The sequence below is a fragment of the Hordeum vulgare genome, chromosome 5H (genome assembly GCF_904849725.1).
Source record: "Hordeum vulgare subsp. vulgare chromosome 5H, MorexV3_pseudomolecules_assembly, whole genome shotgun sequence".
NCBI lineage: Eukaryota > Viridiplantae > Streptophyta > Magnoliopsida > Poales > Poaceae > Hordeum > Hordeum vulgare.
Genome location: NC_058522.1, coordinates 307155539 through 307176437, shown reverse-complemented (window position 1 = coordinate 307176437; position 20899 = coordinate 307155539).

Sequence of the window (20899 nt, the reverse complement as noted above, 5' to 3'; positions counted from 1 at the left end):
CATTAGATTCAAAACAATAGCTTGCTATTGACGTGGAGACAATAATAATTCAAGAAAACTAGCAAGGTAATCATGAACTTTCAAAATAACAAGTCCAAAAGAAAGTTATCCCTACAAAATCATATAGTCTGCCTATGCTCTATCATCATTGCACAACGAGTTTAAATCATGCACAACCCCGGTATTGGCCAAGTAATTGTTTTCACACCTTTACTTTCTCAAACTTTTTCAACTCTCACGCAATACATGAGCGTGAGCCATGGTTTTAGCACTATAAGTGGTGTGGAGTGTGGTGGAGGTTGCAAGACAAACAAGGAGAACATGGTCACATTGACTAGGCATATCAATGATCTATGGAGATGCTCATCAATAGATATCAACGTGAATGAGTAGGTATTGCCATACAAATGATGCACTAGAGCTAAGAGTATGTGAAAGCTCTTAAAGAAAACTAGTGGGTGTGCATCCAACTTGCTTGCTCACGAAGACCTAAGGCAATTTTGAGGAAACCTATCATTGGAATATACAAGCCAAGTTATATAATGAAAATTTCCCACTAGCTATATGGTGGTGACAAAACGAGAGACTCTCAATCATGAAGATCATGGTGCTTAATATGCACAAGTGTGGAAAAGTGGTAGCATTGTCCCTTCTCTCTTTTTCTCTCATTTTTTTGGGTGGGCTCTTTGGCCTCTTTTTTTTGTGGGCATCTTTGGCCTCTTTTATTTCCTCACATGGGACAATGCTCCATTAATGATGATCATCACACTTTCAACTCAAAACTTAGAGCAACGATGACTCTATATGGAATGCCTTCGGTAGTGTACCGTGACAATGATCTAGCATGGCATAGACAATGTAGACGTGGTGGCACATGTCATGGTGGTAGTTGCATGGCAATATATCTCGGAATGACTTTGAAAAAGCCATAGTAGGTAAGTATGGTGGCTGTTTTGAGGGAGGCTAATGGTGGGTTTTGTGCACCGGCGAAAGTTGCACGGCACTAAGAAGATAATGATGGTGGAAGGTGAAAGTGCATCTAAACCATGGACTCAACATTAGTCATGAAGAACTCATATAGTTGTTGCAAAAGTTTTATTAGTAATCGAAACAAAGCATTCAACGCATACTCCTAGGGGAAGGGTTGGTAGGTATAAACCATCGCGCGATCTCGACCGCCCGCAAAGGATGACAATCAATGGACTAATCATGCTCAGATTTCATCACAGAGCGGTTCACCATACGTGCATGCTACGGGAATCACTAACTTCAACACAAGTATTTCTAGATCCACAACACCTTACTAGCATAACTTCAATATTACCATAACCACAACTCAAAACTAAAAGAGAGGAATCAAACTTCTCTAACTATTCAATGCACATGAAGGTGGAAGTTTTCGTATCCCTTTGGATAACTACCCCTTTTGGGACTACTTTCAAAGAATAGATCAACTACCAAGCCACGCACCGCTGTGCTCTAAAAGATATAAGTGAGGCACATAGAGCAAAAGTATCTATCTCAAAAGATATAAGTGAAGCACATGTGAGCTGAATTGTCTACCAAAAGATATAAGTGAAGCTCGACAAAATCACGGTGTGTGCATGTCTCTCTCTCTAGGTGTGCAGCAAGGATGATTGTGACACAACAAAAATAAAAGACTCCTACGATACAAGACGCTCCAAGCAAAAACACATAACATGTGGTGAATAAAAATATAGCACCAAGTAACGTTACCGATGGATTGAAGACGAGAGAGGGGATGCCTTCCCGGGGCATCCCCAAGCTTAGGATTTTACAGCATCCTTGAATCTCTTGGGGTGCTTTGGGCATCCCCAAGCTTGAGCTCGTGCCACTCTTTATCTCTTTGTCCATAGAACTTCACCCAAAACTTGAAAACTTCACAACACGAAACTTAAACAGAAACTCGTGATAACATTAGTATGAGAAAGCAAACCACCACTTCCTTAGGTACTATAGCAAACTTAAATTCTACTTATGCTGATGTTGGGTTACTGTATTTTCAATCTTCCATGGCTAATACCCCCGATACTATCCATAGTTTCATCAAAATAAGCAACCAACACAACAAAAACAGAATCTGTTAATAGCAGACCAGTCTGTAGCAATCTGTATATTTCGTATACTTCAGGTACTTCAAAAATTCTAAAAAATTATGACAGTCTGAAGAATTTGCGTAGCAACCAGAAGCAGAAAGAATCAACTCAAAAGCTCTTACAGAAAAAATGAAAATTCTTTTCGTGAGTAGAAAGTTTCTGTCTTTTCCAGCATGACCAAACGATCATCCCCAAGACTAATCATAACGGTTTTGCTTGGCACAAACGCAAAAAAAAACACAAAAAACACAATCATAAAAGAATTATGAAAGTGTGGAAAACACAAAACAGAAAGAAAAATGATATATGCGTTGGGTTGCCTCCCAACAAGCGCTTTTGTTTAACGCCCTTAGCTAGGCGAAAGGTGATGGAATCACGTATAGTCATCTTTGGTGCTCAAACCATAAGTAGCCCTCATCATAGATTCATAAGGCAATCTTATTTTATTTCTAGGAAATTGCTCCATGCCCTTCTTTAAAGGAAATTGAAATCTAATATTCCCATCCTTCATATTGATGATAGCACAAATAGTCCTTAGGAAAGGTCTACCAAGAATAATGGGACATGAAGGATTGCAATCTATGTCAAGTACAATGAAATCCATGGGTACATAGTTCTTATTTGCAACAATAAGAACATCATCGATCCTTCCCATGGGTTTCTTGACAGTAGAATCTGCAAGATGCAAATTAAGAGAGCACTCTTCAATCTCATGAAAACCAAGAATATCACATAAAGACTTTGGAATCGCGGAAACACTAGCACCCAAATCACACAAAGCATTGCACTCATAGTTTTTGATCTTGATTTTGATAGTAGGTTCCCACTCATCATGAAGTTTTCTAGGTATAGAGACTTCTAGTTCGAGCTTCTCTTCAAGAGATTTCATCATAGCATCTACAATATGCGCGGTAAAGGCTTTGCTTTGGCTATAAGCGTGTGGAGAGTTTGCAATGGATTGCATCAAAGAAATGCATTCAAACAAGGAGCAATTATCATAATTGAATTCCTTGAAATCCAAAGTGGGAGTTTCATTACTACCCAAAATTTTGATCTCTTCTACTCCACTCTCCACACCTTTATCATCAAGATAGGTGGACTCCGAATCATTGCGGCGTTTTTCAACCAAAGTGGATTCATATCCAGCCCCTCCATAAATAGGTTTGACACGCGAAAACAAAGATTCAAGAGGAGACACACCAAGCACTTTAAGATCTTCGTGATTTGCATCACTAGAACGCACCCTTTTAAACCATTCATGCCTAGCGCGAATTTGAGCGGTTCTTTCTTTGCTCTCATTCATGGAGACACGCATAGCTTTCAAAGTTTCATCCAAGTTGACCTTGGGAGGAGCGCATCTAACTTTCAAAGCATCAATATCACAAGACATCCTATCAACGCTCTTAGCCAAATCGTCAATTTTGAGTAGTTTTTCCTCTATGGACGCATTGAAAATCTTTTGAGAGTTGATGAACTCTTTGATATTACTCTCTAAATCAGAGGGTAATTTGTTGTGATTTCCATAAGCGTTGTTGTAGGAATTGCCATAATTGTTAGAGTAGTTACTAGGAAAAGGCCTAGGAACATAGTTTCCTCTAAAAGCATTGTTGTTGCCAAAATTGTTCCTATCAACAAAATTCACGTCCAAACTAGCGTTGCTACTCTCAATCAAGGAAGATAGTGGCATGTCATTAAGATCTACGGTAGCGTTTCTACTAGCAACCAAATTCATCAACTCGTCCATCTTAGCACTAAGCGAGTTAATTTCTTCTATAGCGTGCACCTTTTTGCTAGCAGGTGACCTTTCAGTGTGCCACTGAGAGTAGTTGGTCATGATATTGTCTAGGAGTTTTGTAGCGTCTCCTAACATGATTTCCATGAACGTTCCACCTGAGGCGGAGTCCAAGATATTGCGAGAAGCGAAATTCAAGCTAGCGTAAAAGATTTGTATAATCATCCACAAACTCAAGCCATGAGCGGGACAATTTCTAATCATAAGCTTCATCCTCTCCCAAGATTGTGCAACGTGTTCATGATCAAGTTGCTTTAAATTCATGATATCGTTATGTAAGGAGATGATCTAAGCCGGCGGAAAATACTTGGATATGTAAGCATCTTTGCACTTATCCCAAGAATCAATACTATTTTTAAGCAAAGAAGAAAACCAAGTTTTTGCGCAATCTCGCAACGAGAAAGGAAAAAGTTTCAACTTAATCACGTCATTATCCACATCTCTTTTCTTTTGCATATCACAAAGCTCAATGAAGGTATTGAGATGGGATGTGGCATCTTCACTAGGAAGGCCACAGAATTGCTCTTTCATAACAAGATTCAGCAAAGCTGCGTTGATTTCATACGATTCCACACTAGTGGCGGGAGCAATCGGAGTACTAATAAAATCATTATTATTAGTGCTCAGAAGTCACAAAGTTTGGTGTTTTCAGCCATGATGACTTCAACAGACAAACAAGCACACAAGCAAGCAAAAGAACCGGCAAAGGAAAACGGCAAAGGCGAAAGAAAACGGCAAAGGAGAAAGGCAAAAGAAAATGGCAAATGTGAAGTGGGGGAGAGGAAAACGAGAGGCAACTGGCAAAAAAAAGTAAATGGAGGAGATGAGTTTGTGAGACCTACTTGGATAGATCTCTCCTTCCCCGGCAACGGCGCTAGAAATACTTCTCCTACTGCAACAAAACACCTTCCAACGGCGCCAGAAACACGTGCTGACGGGAGACTGTTCTTGTCTTGATTCTCCTCAGCAACGGCACCAGGAATCCTTCTGCCACGGCTATGCCTTTAGGGACTTCCTAGGAAAATATGCAAAGGATTTCCACGTGGCCTTGGAGCCTTGCGTTGGTGTTCCCTCGAAGCGGAAAGGGTGATGTAGCGCAGCGGTGGTAAGTATTTCCCTCAGTTTTGAGAACCAAGGTATCGATCCAGTGAAGGAGTATCACAAGTGCCTGCACAAACACAAAGAACCTGCTCCCAACGCTATGAAGGGGTTGTCAATCCCTTATAGATTGTTCACAAAGTGAGAACTAAAAGCAACAAAGTAACAAATCAAAGTAAAAGCGGAGGTGTAAACGATAGATGTGAATAGACCCGGGGGCCATAGTGTTTACTAGTGGCTTATCTCATGAAAGCAAGTAGATGGTGGGTGAACAAATTACTGTCGAGCAATTGATAGAACCGCGCAAAGTCGTGACATCGTCTATGGCAATGATTATATCTATAGGCATCACGTCCAAAACAAGTAGACCGATACTTTCTGCATCTACTACTATTACTCCACACGTCGACCGCCATCCAGCATGCATCTAGTGTATTAAGTCCAAAAGAACAGAGTAACACCATAAGAAAGATGACATGATGTAGATGGACAATCTCATATCAACGACAGAGCCCACCTTGTTACCCTTGATGGCAACTACTCAATGTGTGCCTTGCTTCCCCTAGTGTTATTGGGAAAGGTTACCACATGGTAAGAACCCAAAACCAAGCACTTCTCCCATTGCAAGAATCATAGATCTAGTTGGCCAAACAAAACCCAAGACTCGGAGAGACTTACAAGGATATCAAATCATGCATATAAGAAATCAACAAAGACTCAAATATATATCATAGATAATCTGATCACAAATCCACAATTCATCGGATCTCGACAAACACACCGCCAAAGAAGATTACATCGGATAGATATCCATGAAGATCATGGAGAACTTTGTATTGAAGATTCAAGAGAGAGAAGAAGCCATCTAGCTACTAACTACGTACCCGTAGGTCTGAAGTGAACTACTCACGAGTCATTGGAGGGGCGATGATGATGAAGAAGAAGCCCTCCAACTCCAAAGTCCCCTCCGGCACGGCACTGGGAAGGGTCTCCAGATGAGATCTCGCGGAAACGGAAGCTTGCGGCGGCGGAAAAGTATTTTCGTGGATCCCCTGATTTTTTTTCTGATTTTAGGGAATATATAGGCGCAAGATCTAGGTCAGGGGGGCGCTAGGGAGGCCACAAGCCTGCCCACCGCCGCCTCCCCCTGGTGGCGGAGTGGGGGCTTTTGGGCTCCCGGTAGCCCTCCTGGCTTGGCCCACAGGCCCCCTGATCTTCTTCCGTTCGGGAAAAAATCATTTCGGGGATCTTATTCTGTTTGGACTCCGTGCCAAAATCAGATCTGAAAAGAGCCAAAAACACAGAAAAAACAGGAACTGGCACTTGGCACTGAATTAATAAGTTCGTCCCAAAAAAGATATAAAAGGTACATAAAACATCCAAAGATGACAAGATAACAGCATGAAACCATCAAAAATTATAGATACGTTTGAGACGTATCAGTACTCCTACGAAGAAGTTCTGTCATATTTAGCGTTCGTGTATTCCTCCTAAGATTAAAATTTTCATGTGGCAAGCTTTCAGGGACCGCCTCCCGGCGGCTGATGAGATTCGGAAACGCAACGGCTCGGGTTCAGACCGTGGTGCCCTGTGTGATGCTTTGGAGGATACCAATCATATTTTTTTCAACTGTGTCTTGGCTAAATTGATCCGGTGCTGCTTTAGATCTTGGTTGCAAGTGTCATGGGCTCCTTCATCTTTTTATGAGCTCCGGATTCTCGCCAGATCTCTGGTTGGTGATACGAAACGTTTATTCTAGATTGGGATGGCGGCGGTGTGTTGGGCCTTATGGACTACCAGAAACATGTTTACCATTGAACATATCTTTCCTGCTAAGCGTGTTGATTGCTTATTTAAAGCTTGCTTGTTCCTGCAGAAGTGGAGATTATTGACTAAGCTTGAAGACAAATACAACTTCGACCTACTATTATCTAAGATTCGGGCCTCAGCATCTTCCATTTCACGGCATGAGCCTGATGTCTAAATCTCGGAGTGGCTGAGGGCTTGGTTGTTGTTCGTTTCTCTCTTGGAGTTTAGTTGTTGTCCGTTTTGCGTGCCGTGGGTTTAGCTCGCGTGCCATGTACCTCACTCTTTGCTTCGTGTTTTGCCTTGGGTGGCGGTTCGGACTCGTGGTGTTTGATGTTTGTGACTCTGCGTAGTGGCTTTATTTATAAAGTCGGGCTCATGCCTTTTCTCTAAAAAAAAGTATTGTTCTCGTGGGAACGAGGTAGGGTTTAAGGCCAGATCAAGAGGGGCATTGCTACATTAATGTAGCTATAAGGTATCGAGTCCAACCATTAGGCAATAGATAATTTAACATACTCCACACCAACTACAACCCGACTTAGGCCTCTTCCAATATATCGATGCTTAGATGAGGTGCTAAGTATATTAAAAATCTTAGCAACTAGTTTTCTCAACACATAGATGCTTAGCTTTTGTTGCTAAGTATCCCTTATGGATTTGTTTAATAATTAAACTTCTTCATGCATTGGTTGATAGTCATTTTACATAGGTTCACGTGTTTAGCATCGTTTCTTCGTAGAACCACCATAATGCTCTCTTTTCTCTTTAATTGTTTTTTTACATCATTTTTTGCCTATGTGACACCCTTAACACTCGTGCACTAGGAAAGGCCTTATAAAGGTAGCTCTCACGATGCATGTGGGACTGATGGTGGGTGTCCCACCATATCCCACTTAATCACAACACGCTTTGATGGGTGATAGCCAACACTTGAGTAGAATTTATGTGGGTTATCTAAGCATAAGAGCATCTACAACCGAACCCCTCAAATCCTTTTCAAACGCCCGGACAGGCCGCCCGGTCACTGACCGGTCAAGAAGAAGGGAACAATACGGACCCCTCAAACCGGCCTTACACTCCCGGACTCATCGGCACCCCTCATATCCAACCCAAATATGGGCGGATATGGGGAGCCCGGGCGCGCACGGGCATGCCCACCTGGTCCACACCGACCCCACATATATTCATCCTCATCCGCTTGTCGGACCAAACCCTAGTCACTTCACTCCACTCCAATACACTCCCATCCGTCACCCACCTCACCTCTGACGAACTCCGGCCTTCTCCGGCATGGCCTTCAACGGATCCGACTCCGGCCAGTCCGAATTCATCGACTGAGGGGCGTCCCGTCCGGATTTAGAATTTTGGTAGTCTGATGGCATGTTACTAGTGTTGGAGTAGCAGGACATAATAGCTACATGAATTATTATGAATTTAAGATATAAAATTTAAGGTGTTCAAATGTGAAATGCATTATTTAAGACATGACCAATCAATGTCCGCGGACGCGCATGGACGCGTCCGTGGTAGTTTAAGGGACGGATTTGAAGAGTCCAAGTAGATGCTCTAAGTGGGAGCCCACTTCCAAAATGTGGCCGGAGTACAAATCAAACTGGCCTGACCAGCACCAAACAGAAATCCCTTGGCTTAATCTGGCAAACCATCAACCTAATCACACCCTGATCTCCCCATCATGCAATCCTGCATAAATATGCATGCACGATTTGTGTTGTCTGCACCAAGCAAGCTGACAAGTGACAACCAATCCTCCACTGTAACAATCTTTTACTAACGTACTCTTTTTGTAAACTAATATAAAAATATTTAAATCATTAAAATATTAATAGAATGTTTACATCATTAAAATAGTTTTTTCGAAAAGGAGGCATCGCCCCGGCCTCTGCATCGAGTGATGCATGCAGCCATTTTATTAAGAATGAAGTAGTCTGAACGAAATACAAAGAAGTCCGAGAAACCAAAGGAAAAAAAACAAGAAAAAGAGTTACACGGCGATCATAACGCCAATACCGACTAAATCCATCGGTAGACACTACTATGGTCCAATCCTATTAGCATGCCGCCATCCATATCGGTTGAAGATAACCTGAGCTACCATCTCTCATCGGACACACCCAATAACCAAAGGCTCCCTGGTTTCCACAGGAGTGAGCAAGGACCACATGCGGATCAAGGCGATAGCCCTGAAGATGACCTGCAAAAAGTTAATATAATGCATTCTGTTAAAAACTAGATCATTTCTGCAGTTCCATATAGCCCACAGAATAGCACAAGTTCCAACTCGAATTAGTTTGGCGTAAAGTACATTAACCTCGTCCAGCCACGTCCCAAATAACATGTGAATGCTAGTAGGTGGGGTAATGTTGAATGTAATTTGGATTGAGCGCCATAATAATTTAGCCATAGGGCAGTCTAGAAAGAGGTGTTTAATCGTCTCATGCGTCTGACAGAAGCTACATCTTTTATTTCCTTTCCAGTGTCTTTTAGCCAAGTTATCCTTAGTTAAAACAACTCCTTTGTGAACAAACCACATTAATATTTTTATCTTAAGGGGAACCTTGACCTTCCATATATTCATGGACTTTGGAATAGGAGACTTATCAATAATATGGTCATACATCGATTTCACTGAGAAAGTACCATTGGTGGTCAACCTCCAACGAATATTGTCAGGAAAATCAGATAGGGAAATATCCATTAGCCTTCTGACTAGATGTAACCATCTAACCCATCTATTTCCGATCAAGGCTCTACAAAATTGAATGTTGAGAGGAGTCTGTCGTAACACTGTCACAACGGATGTCTGTTTTCGTTGTGCAATATTATAGAGTAGCGGATACTAGAGAGCCAAAGGTTGCGCTCCTAACCAAGTATCTTCCTAGAATCTAGTATTTTCACCATTGCCAATGACGAATCTAGTCCTGTTAAAAAAAGCGGCCTTTGTCCTCATGAGACCCTTCCAAAAGGGTGAATCTCCCGGTCGCGCATTGACCTGGGCTAAGGTCTTGTGTTGCAGATACTTGTTCTTTAGAATTTGTACCCACATCCCTTGTGATTCGACAGACAGTCTGAATAGCCACTTGCTAAGCAGACATCTGTTCTTAACCTCTAGATTTTCAATCCCCAAACCTCCCTGATCCTTGGGTCTACAAATAATGTCCCATCTAGCCGGTCTATATTTAGTTTTTACCTCATCACTCTGCCAGAAAAATTGAGATCGATAGAAATCCAACCTTTTCCGCACCCCAACAGGCACTTGGAAAAAGGATAGAAGAAACATTGGCATACTTGTCAACACTGAGTTGACAAGAACCAATCGTCCTCCATAGGATAATAGCTTGCCCTTCCAGCAGCTTAGTTTTTTCTCAAAACGATCCTCGATACATCTCCACTCCTTGATGGTCAACTTCCGGTGCTGAATGGGGATTCCTAAGTATGTGAACGGTAACCTACCACCCTCACAACCAAAAAGTTGAAAATACGTGAGTTGTTCAGCTTGTGCATCCCCAAAGAAAAAGAGCTCACTTTTGTGAAAATTAATCTTCAACCCAGATAGCTGTTCAAATAAGCATAATATGAGTTTCAAGTTTCTGGCTTTTTTGAGATCATGTTCCATGAAAAGTATCGTGTCGTCCGCATATTATAGGATCGAGACAACCCCATCAACTAAATGAGGTACTAGTCCCCCTACTAAGTCTTTTTCATTAGCCCTCCTGATCATTAGCGCCAACATATCGGCAACAATGTTAAATAAAATAGGTGACATGGGATCTCCTTGCCTAAGTCACTTAAGTGTCTGAAAGAAATGACCGACGTCATCATTTACTTTAATACCGACACTACCTTTTTTTATAAAACAATCTACATGTTTTCGCCAAATGTCGCCAAACCCTTTCATACGTAGAGTTTGTTGCAGGAAAGACCATTTGACTTTGTCGTATGCCTTTTCGAAATCAACCTTGAATAAAACTCCATTGAGTTTCTTGGAGTGCAATTCATGAAGGATCTCGTGCAGTACGACAACCCCTTCAAGAATATTCCTACCAGGCATGAAAGCCGTCTGCGAAGATTGCACGACCGAATGTGCCATCTTAGTTAGCCTGTCAGTTCCCACCTTTGTGAAAATTTTAAAGCTGACATTGAGCAGACATATAGGACGAAATTGTTCAATTCTGGATGCACCCTCTTTCTTCGGTAGTAACATTATCCTACCGAAATTAAGATGAAAGAGTTGTACGTGTCCAGAGAACAAATCATGGAACATAGACATAAGATCCGCCTTAATAATATGCCAACATTTCTTATAAAACTCAGCTGGGAACCCGTCTGGCCCAGGAGCTTTACCGTTTTTCATACCCTCAATCACCTGTAACACCTCTTTCTCTAGGAATGGTGCGGAGAGACTCTCATTGTCGGCTTGTCCAATTTGAGGAATATCTGCAATCTGATGCTCGTCCATAGACACAAAGCTATGATCTGGAGCACCGAACAACCGTTTGTAGTAGTTTGTGATATATAGTTTAAGATTCTCATGACCTACTACGGTACCCTCGTCTTGCTCAAGCTGTACGATTTTTCTTTTTCCTATGTTTGCCATTTGCAATCAAGTGGAAAAACTTTGTGTTGTTATCCCCGTGGACAATTGCCCTAACCTTGGCTCTGACAGCCCATTTCATTTCCTCCTCTCGAAGGAGGACACGCACTCTTTGTTCCGCCTCATACTTTGACGGCCGTTCATGTTCATCCAACATGCCGGTCTCAGCCTTACGATCCAGGGCATCTATGAAATGGAGGAGTCGGTCTTGCTCATCTTTATAATTTCCCGACACATTCTTAGCCCAACCTCTCAAGAATTGTCTAAGGTGACGGATTTTGTTTTGCCAGATGTCGACACTAGATGGCCCATCTATGTGCTTGCTCCATTCTCTAGCAATGATGTCTATAAAGCCCTCACGCGTGAACCAACTTGATTCAGAGGAGAAAGCATCTTTTTTTCCTTTGTGAGTGGCATTGCCAGAGTCTAGCAGAAGTGGAGTATGGTCAGATATAGCCCTCTGCATAGCACAAACTGTGACTAAAGGGAACTTCTGCTCCCAGTCAACACTAGTAAGTACCCTGTCCAATTTTTCAAAAGCTTGATTATGTAGAGAGTTGGCCCAAGTATATTCCCTACCTGAGAGTTCAATCTCCCGTAGGTTCAGGCTCTCTATTATTGTATTGAACATAAAGGGCCATCTGCCATCAAAATTATCGTTGCTTTTCTCATCAGCTCTCCTAATGATATTGAAATCACCACCTACCACCAGTGGTAGAGTGTCATCGCAAATTCTAACCACATCAGTAAGAAAAGCTGGCTTCTGCTCCATTTGAGCGGCACCATATACCGCGACTAGGGCCCATTGAAACCTGTCATCCTTGTTTCTAATTCAAAATTTTACCGAGAAGTCTCCTAATAGTACTTCTCGCACTTGAAGGGTATTGCATCGGACACCAAGTAAGATCCCTCCGGACCTTCCTCTTGGAGGGAGGCAATGCCATTCAAATTCTACACCTCCGGAAAGGGAGTTAAGAAATTGCGATGTGAAGTTCTCCCGCCCCGTCTCCATCAACGCGATGAAGTCAAGACTATGTTGTACCGTTGATTCTGCAAGGAGCCTAATTTTAGCCAAGTCTCTCAAACCTCTGCTATTCCAAAAAAGCTCTTTCATATTTCATCATAAAAAAATTTAGCAGTCCTGAATCTAGCACTCCGACGAACAACAGAAACTGTATACACTCTTCGTTTCGAAGTGCGCTTTGGCTTGTCCGAAGCATACTCCTGGTCCATATAACCATGAGTATCTTTGCCACTATCATTAAGATGATCATTAGGTAGGTGATAATCCTCCAGAGCTACTTGTGACTGTTTAATATCCTCATGTGGGACTAAATTTTCACATAGTAAATTCAGACCCCCCATATCAGATATCTCCTTATCATTCATAGGTCGAACCGCCGCTAAGTTTCGTATAATATCCAAAGCCCTATGAACTTCTAAGTCTAATAGGTCATTGATAGATTTTGAAACTTGTTTGCTAGTCTCACCCAAAGTCACCCCCACTGCCGTAGCATTATCTAAAATCTCTTGCGGTGTAAAATGAAGAATTGAATGTTTTGTATTAAAATTCATACATGTTGAATTCTGAACCTCCTTCATTTTAGCAGCTCGCATAGCCCGTCCAATCTGCACGTCATCCGCGTCAGGCTGGGACTGTACCCGTAGACTAGCTCGTCTATCCGGACCCATCGGATTGGGAACACCTCCGAAAGCTATGACTTCATCAACCGAGATCGGTACAGACTACGGTGAAGCAGCAATAGGAGCAAACTCCGTACTCACCTTGGGTATAAAATCTGGTCCATCCATGGAGACAACAACATCCTCAAAATTGTCCTCTGGGTTGGCGGTGCAGAGGGTCGAACCCAGCTCGGCACCACCTGTGCTGGCGAACGACCCGTCAGAAGATTCCGCTGCTGCCGCTGGGTCATACTCCCTAGGACCATCAAGCCTTGGTGTACTAGACTCGCTGCATAGCATCATACCATCAGTAGCCGCATCACCCTCGGGCATGGCTAGTGTAGCTGCGCCTGCATGCAAGGCCGAAGCATCGCCCTCATGCACATGCATGAGCTGGGACGGGTTGACAGCAAGTAAAGGCTGGCAAGTGGGTGCGGATCCGAGCCCAGCTGCAATACCTCCATCCATGCAAGCGTTGTTGCTAATCACTGGTACGACGCCACTAGGCGGAGTAGGTACAACATGCACACACTCGAGCATACTACTCGCTGCCTTAGATCCCGCCAAATACTCCTCCAGCGACAGTGGTTGCAACAAAGATTTAGACTGCACACTTCCTTTGTTGCTCCGGGGAGTCTTTCCCAAAAATCGCGGCAAACTAGACTCACTGGACGCCGCCCTAGAACCAATTTTTGCCGGCGCGGAAGCGGGTTCAAAAGCGCCAAACCGCAAATCCTGGTGCAGAGCAGAGTTTCTTGGGCCAGTACCTGCGCTATGATTAGGCTGCTTTTGCTGCGTATTAGTTGTCTGCTTAGGGTAGCCATTAGGACCTGTGTCTTTTGACCCCTCTGCATTATCTTTGGAACCACTCGCATCATCACCATCAGTCATGTGAGTATCTTTATCTGTGTCAGGTACATCAAACAGTGTAGGGCTCTCAATTTCCAGCTGGAGAGTGTACCGCATCCCCTCAAAGGTCCAAATAACCTCATCTGGAACTAGTTCAATATCAAGAAAACTAACCAACATCCTCGCAACGCCTTTGGCTCTAGTGTAGACCATGTCCACCTCCTCAGTTTTACCAATAAGCAAGCCCAAACTCCATGTAACCTGAAAATCATTGGTCGCTCTGGATGGAGCTCCTGCAAAATGCACCCAAATCTGGGGTAAAGGTCTCCCCTTAGGCTCTTCGCATTTCCAGGCGTCAAACTCAAGCACAATACTCGTACTAGCTACCCTGCACATCCCAAACTTAAGCAGGCGGGCTAGATCCTCCTTGGTAGGGAAAACGACCTTGAAAACATTATCCGCTATCAAAACCGGTTCCCATCTGAAGGTTGAGGAAACTAGCTCCTTAAGTTGCTGCACTATCTGATCCACAGTCAGCACCCCCCGAGTCACCGTTACCGTACCCGTGAAGCCAGCATCAGGAGCATGAATAGTTGCCGTAGAAGCCGGTGACTCAAAGAACATCAAATCTTGACTTGAAACACCATAGATAGTCACGTCTGGCAAAGGCCCAATCGTAAGAGGACACTTAGCAGCACCATGTGTAGGCTTCAAGCAATACACGCATAGCTCGGTCTTACACTCAGAGACAAAATGCCCTGTCTCACTGCAACGATAGCACATCATTTTCTCTTTCTTACGTGCCCACTTAGACGGTCTCTCTGCTCCGTCTCCCTTGGCCCTCACCAAGCTCTGATCAGCCAGAGACGGATCAGCCACTTCCTTAACTGTTTCCGTCATAGTCACCACGGTAGAATCATTAAGGTCAGCTGGCTGCTCAGGAATGAGAACAGGAGGCCTAGGCTTCCTCCCGCCCCCTCTGCCAATCCAATGCTGCCTATAGCCTCCTCTCTTCGGATGCGAAGGACCAGAAGGCCCCGGAACAAACTGGCCCGGAGGTGCATTAAAACCATTACCAGCAGCCCCATTGTTTTGCCAAGCATACCCTCGACCGCCTCTAGAGGACGAACCCCCACGATTCTGCCCATCGCCATACCTGGTAAATCCTTCATCGCCCCAGCGGCTGCGATGTTGAGTACAGTTATCCTAAGAAGTTTCTTTCACCTGCCCGGCAGCACCACTAAGCGGCCTCCCGGCATGTGTAGTGGTGTGGGACTTGCCCGCCTGCGCTGGGGCCGTCGCCGTAGCCTTAGCTACGGGTGGATTCCCCTGCCCTAACTGCTACCCCGACTGCCGCTGCATTGCCGGTTGCTTGGAGCCCCGACCCGCCATAGCTAGCGCAACAGAACCAGTAGGAGGCGGCACCCTGACCGCCCTCCCTGGTCCCAGCCGTGGGAAGCCAGTCGCTGGTCTACGAACCCTAGCTTCTGGCGACAGCGAACATGGGGATTGTCGTGCGTGGTGTTTCGACGAAGAGACTCCGCCGAGATTAGTCGCGGTCTCAATCGAAATGATCCTGTCTGATATATCCTGGGCCATATACCCAGTCGTGCTCAATTCTAACTCTAATTCGGGCTGCAAAGGCAGTATCTCCTGGGCCATATACCCAGCTTTTGCCATTGAGAGCCCGTGGAAGTCGCTAGCACATCAGGCCCAGCTGCCGCCACCACAGCATTCAAAAAAATCGCCCTGGAATCACGTGCGGAAGCCGCGATCGTCGCCGACCCTGACGGCCGAACATCGCTAGACGCCTTCTGTTTGCTCTTGGTGCAATTGATCCAACAGTCCGGTTTGAAAAAATCAGATAAGGAAAGGGGCTGACGGATTACCTTAGGAATCGGCCCAATCCAAGGCTTCTGAGGTGCCGCCTCCATCTTCTTCCTCGCAAGAATAGGATCTCGTCGCACCTTGCGTTCCTGGAGCAGCGCCGTCGACGGGGAAGGGGTAGATGGGGATGGGACTACCGGCGTCAGCACCTCTGCCAGCCCATCACCATGCTTATCATCCAGCTCGTCATCCTGCTCGGCAAGAACCCAAAACCGTCCACCGAAACGAACAGGGGGCGAAAGATCACTTACCGATTCCTTGCGAGGATTCCCTATATCTGACTGCTCCTGCACTAAAAACGGAAGCCATCGATCTCAAGTATTTGTCCTGCCCTGGGGAATTCATCTTTTTTGCAGATACCGACCCGCCAGAATGTCTCCCTCTGCATCTCTAATGGTAGTCCACAGAGATGATAGGTGAAGAATGATGAATCCCTGTCGGTCTCCCAGAAAATCCGAGGACGAAGCCAGGAAAACAACCTCCCACCAGCGATGAGCGCTATCTGTTCTAGACCCCTCCCCGATCTGAACAGACCCGCCGCCGGCAGAGCAGAAGTCTCCCTCGCCGCTAGCAGCAGTCACTTGAGGATAGATCTCCTGGATCTCATCATCGGATGCAAAACCCCGGTCTCCATCAGCCGGGACGGCGATCGCCTCGCGAGTCGCCTCTCGAGTCTCCCCCAGTTCCATCTCCCCCTCTCTTCCTAAATCAAGTTCTCTTATGGGGGGTGTGAATATACATAATGCTCAATGTAAATTATTAAAATAGTGATCTATATTAGTTTAGTACAAGCCGAGCTCATCAGCATCGGCGTCCGTGAACGACGCCGACATCAAGACCCAACACTAGAAGGCAATCTTGTTGATGAGGCTCTCGGCCTTGGGCTATGCTGGCAACGGCGGCAAACATGAAGACGTCGTTAGGATTGTCAAGCTGGAGCATGTGCAGCAGAGACGGAGCTGGCATGTAGGCATTGGGATCAATCGACCCCAAATGAAATTACTAATTGCTTGTTTAGTTTAGTACTAATTACTGTTAATTTATAGCAGATGACCCTATTGTCATTCGTATGACCTCGTCAAGCTTTTTTCCTAACTTCGTCCCTGATGTGCAGCAGCGTGTTGGACGTCCTCTTCTTATGCACCTTGACACATCCGCGTCCACGTCCACGTCCGGCCGGCACTAGCGTTGACGAAGCCAAGCGCGAACGTCCACTTCAACATCTACCGTTGTTCCACGCAGGCATCGTAGCTTGTCGTGCTACCGGTGCACCGAATTTATATTGTGTTTTTAAAATATTTAATTTACATATAACACGCTCATAGAACATTAATGTAGGTTGTCACAAAATCTTAAATCAAAATTCAAAACATAATTTGACAAAAAAATGATAAATTCAATACTGAATAGTACACAACATAACTCAGGCTTTAGATTTGGCCCATTACCACATTGATGTCAAATTTTTCATTTTTATATTTCAAAAATATCTTAACTTTTTATACGGATTTTTGTGACATCATACATTGATGTTGCGCTAGCATGCTAGGTTTTTTTCAGAATTTTTAAAACATTCTATGACATCCGATGCACCGGATACATTCCCTGTTCGAGGCATCCCCGTGTCGAAGTCGTCCTTGCCCACCATGCCAACAATGCCAACAAGGCCAACCTTGCCCCGCGCTTACCACAATGCAGGTCACAGTGTCGCCTATGCCGATCGTGCCCGTGCTCAATGTTCCCCAGGTAATGGTACCGCCCATGTCGGTCGTGCCCGTGACCACCCTGCCCTAGGTTACGTTGTTGCACATGCCGACCATCACTGCGTTCACTCATGTGGGATTGATGCTTCCAGCGAATTGTGGATCGGGGTTGCAGCTGGCGGCGACCTGGCCATTCCGCCCGGTCGGGTTAGCGGGGATCGGCGATTCTTGATTGGGACAACAATGTGAGGCGGAGGAGGGAGATGCTACGAGGAAGGGGAGGACGGGAGGGGATGCGATGGTGGCAATGGGAGTGTGGTTGCGCCGCGACGCCTCCTCTGTGCGTGTGTGTGTCCACGAGTAAGAAGAGATGGCCTGTTGTTTCCAAACAATATGGGATTTCATCAGGTTGAGGGCCTTGAGACAGAATCAGACTCTTTGAAGGTTATAAATTTTTTCTCAGGACAACGTACTTGGTGGGATCAGACGACAGCGATTTTTGCGGAGTGTTTGAACATTCGAGTATTAATTGGGAAGGTCAATTTTATGCATTGTTCCCGTTCGGCTAATCAAGCGACGCATGTGCTAGTTAATTATAGTTTATGTAATAAGACTTTTAGTAGTTGGATCGACGAACTACCTGTTTGTCTAGTGAATTCGCTCATAGACTATTTCTATTCCATGTTTAATATAGCCATAATGGCCTTTCCTAAAAAAAGTGGGATTTCGATGGGATCATAAAATTAAGCCACTTAATATATATATATATATATATATATATATATATATATATATATATATATATATATATATATTCTATCCAATGAAAGCCCACCAAAGCAATTTAGTAGGACTAGCACACATGCCCGTGCGTTGCAACGGAAAAAAATAAATCATCCCTCATACACACACTCGACGACACCAAGAAATCATATGAATTCTTTCACAACGTAGTACGACAAACAACATGATACGTGATGTTGTGCACAAATATAAAGGTGGGATGATTTTTTTAAGTAACTAAAGTTATGTCCAATTTATTAAACAACAGACACATCTACCTAGTTGTCGGTATCAATTCACGTCTTAGTGGTGTTCCTCCTTAGTAATACCTAAAAAATAATGCATTACCCGTAAAAATAATAACATATCTACCTAATTGCTGGTATCAATTCACGTCTTTGTGGTGTTTCTCCTTAGTGATCCCTAAAAAATAATGCATTACCCATCAAAATAATAATGCATAAAATAGCAAATTATACTTTAGTACTCAATGATAGCACGTGCATAAGAGCATTAGTTTTGTTTTGTTAATATATGTGTTTGTAACTGTAATCCAAATCTTAATTTGCTTGCATACATGTTAGATATCTCCATTAAAAACAATCAATCTGTGATGATATGTAAAACGAATAGGCATTTTCAAATACCCCATATAAAATAAACTACTAATTAAGGGTGTAACATAAAAATAATTTTAGAAATGATTATCATGCAAGATAATATCATATCTAGAATGTACTCATTTTTCAGTGATTTTCGTATAGAACTTTCTAAATTTCAAGCTAGCATTTGAAAGATATGAATATTTTTGAAAATACTTGAATCTGCCAAAAAATAAGAAAGAAAAAGGCTGGGCTTGGGCGAAGCTGTTCTATCTTACGCTCACAGGAAATCAGGACAAAAGAAAGAAAAAGGCTGGGCTTGGGCGAGGCTGTTCTATCTTACGCTTACATGAAATCAGGAGAAAAGAAAGAAAAAGGGGGAGCAGTGGGGATTGAACTCGGGTTGAGTTATTGGGAGCGCCAGTAGGCTACTGGCGAAGTAATGGATATTGACGGGATAACATCCTATATAAAAATGCGGGACGCTGGTGACTTTAGAAAAAAACAAACCGGTATTGTAATTTACGGGTGGCATTGGTGGGTAATTTTGGTGAACTTTAGGGGCAAATTTAATAACGCACCACAGAAGCAATATATGCTTTATTAGTAGGTATAGATTGGCTTGCTAGTCCCAGTAAACCCCACTTTCACCTGCAACCTGACCACGTGACACATGTAATAAGCAATCTAAATAATTCAAACATGTTCAAGTTCGCCACCACGCTCCGCCTAAGATGGCTCTGGTTCGAGTGGGCCTCGTCGGCAATACCATGGCTGGGGCTTGGCACCCCTATTATGTTGCCGACCGAAACTTCTTTATAGCGGCCACGACGGTGAAGGTTGGCAGCGGCAGCAAGGCATGCTTCCGGAAATCATCTTGGCTCGAGGGGTTGCGGCCTATGGATATTGCGTCTGGAATCTTTAAGATTACCAAGAGGAAGGACTGCACGGTTGCTAAGCCTCTATCTGATAACATTTGTGTTTCTCAGATTAAGTTTACTGAGGGCATTTCTGTGAGTCACATCCAGGAGTTCGTCACCTTTTGGGAGAAGCTACAAGGGGTCACTCTTGACCATGACACGCAAGATATGATCACCTGAAAGTTCATAGACAATGGTAGTTTCTCGACGTCCTCTACGTACAAGATGTAGTTTGAGGGGGTGCACCATCACACCGCTCCTTAAGAAAATTTGGAAGGTTTGGGCCACCCCAAATTATAAGTTCTTTGCTTGGTTAATCGTTCATAATAGGGTTTGGACAACGGATAGGCTCCAGCGTAAGGGGTGGTCAAATTGCGGACTGTGCCCCCTTTGCAGCCAGGTTGAGGAATCGGTGGCTCGTCTTCTCTTTCTGTGCCGCTTTTCGCTTGCAGTGTGAAACTCGGTCAAACCAAAGCTTGGACTGCCAAAGATCATAACGACAGATTGGGCAAACATGGTCAGCGTGGAAGACTGGTGGGGCAATTCGGCCCTCCTGCACTCGCCAAATAGAAAAGGTGTGGCATCCATCCTCATGAGTGTTTCCTCGGAGCTTTGAAAATAAAGGAATTTCAAGATCTTCCGGAATGTTTCTGCGGCTTCGACAATCATTATGGGCAAAATTGTCGAAGAGACAAGGCTATGGATATATGCACGCGCCAAGGGATTAGATTAATTTTGCCTCGCGAGTGATTGTTTTATCCCCATCGCTTTGTGGTTTGGTCTTCAGACTATGAAAATCTTATTCTTAATTAATGAAATGGCAAATCTTTTGCTCCGTCTAAAAAAAAAAAAAAAGACCTGCAGCCTGAGGTAGCTCATTACCCGCTAGAGCAGTGAAGGTAAGTAACGGGAATAACTATTGTATAACGGTAAAAGGTATCTGACGGCTCAGCTACGAGATCAGGTGAGGAGCCATGTGAGCCGTAGGATCATAACAACGCGGTATTGTCAGAAATGCTAGAAAACAGAGGCTTCAGGTTCAGGTTG